This window comes from Penaeus monodon, chromosome 30 (genome assembly GCF_015228065.2).
Source record: "Penaeus monodon isolate SGIC_2016 chromosome 30, NSTDA_Pmon_1, whole genome shotgun sequence".
In the NCBI taxonomy this organism is placed as follows: domain Eukaryota; kingdom Metazoa; phylum Arthropoda; class Malacostraca; order Decapoda; family Penaeidae; genus Penaeus; species Penaeus monodon.
In genome coordinates, this window is record NC_051415.1 from 14596356 (window position 1) to 14597615 (window position 1260).

The following is a 1260-nucleotide window of genomic DNA, read 5'->3' on the forward strand; positions in this document are numbered from 1 at the left end:
CAAATGCATAGTACCCTTTTCACATGCAGTATAAGAAAGTGTATATTTCAGACAAAAGAAACAAAGGGAAAAAATGCTACGCCTTTCTAACCACCAAGATAGTCCCATTTACAGTGAGTGTGTAATTGTTCCTTGCTGTGGAGTTAACAAATGGTGCATTAATTTCACATTACGGTACCGATAATGTACTGTTCCGCACAATGGCTTACCTCATATATAATGCCTGATGTGTATTATGTACATTATGGTCACGCGCTCTAATGTGTTTATTCTTTACATGCTAGAGTGAAATTCAATACTGGTAGCAAATACACCTCTTTCCTGCCCGTATGTCCTGATAGTTTTTGCTGGATTGCCGTCAGGATATCACACTCTTCTTGACGTTCCTCGGCGGTCTCCAACCCTTTTGCTCTGTTTTCCTTATATCTGATCAAGAATGTCTGTCACAACCGACGTTAAGTCAGTTATTCGGCCTAGTACAATTGTGATGACGTGTGTAAAAACCTTTCGGATCCTTGGAGGTTTCCCGTATGTCTGGAGGGCCGGCGCCGTCCACAGGTCTTCCAAGCGGAAGGTTTGGGAAAAGGAAGCCAACAGTACCCAGTCATCACTGCCGAATTCTCTGGCGAAGTCCACGTGGCTGGTAGTCTGGTCCTGGGCAGTTGTGTTGGGCTTAGCAGCACTCGCAATGACAACGCCCATAGCCAGTATCTTTCGGCCATCGAAATTTTGGGAACTTTTGAAGGGAAACACATCATTCGTTGCTACATTTATGTACCTTTGGGTGAAGACGGCATGTGCTTCTTTGCTGCATATTTCTCTGTTTCTCTCAAGCACCTCTCTAGCGCGGGTACTTGAGCGCCTGTCCCTCGTGTCTGGCCGAAATCCAAGACTTCCCCGGACTTTAGCTAACTATGGGGCGTTTTGCCTGTCTTCTGGCCATATTTTCAGTCATCTCAGATCCATTTTCGCACCATACCGCGCATGTCCCATGTTTTTCCATTCGTAGCAGATTGTATACACAAGATTATCACTACTGTTCTTACCTTGTTTGTTTATTTTTCTACTTTGTTATTAACTTTTAATTACAAAAATGTTTTGCCGTTGAGCCGACCATGCCGCAACGAAACCGTTTTCAATTGGGGAGTTTCAGCTTGGTCTTCAAGCAAATTCGGCAACAGATGGTCTGTAACGCTCATAACGACTTTACCGAAGACCATACTTTTCATCGACTTGACCAGAAAGCGAAATCTCAGCTTC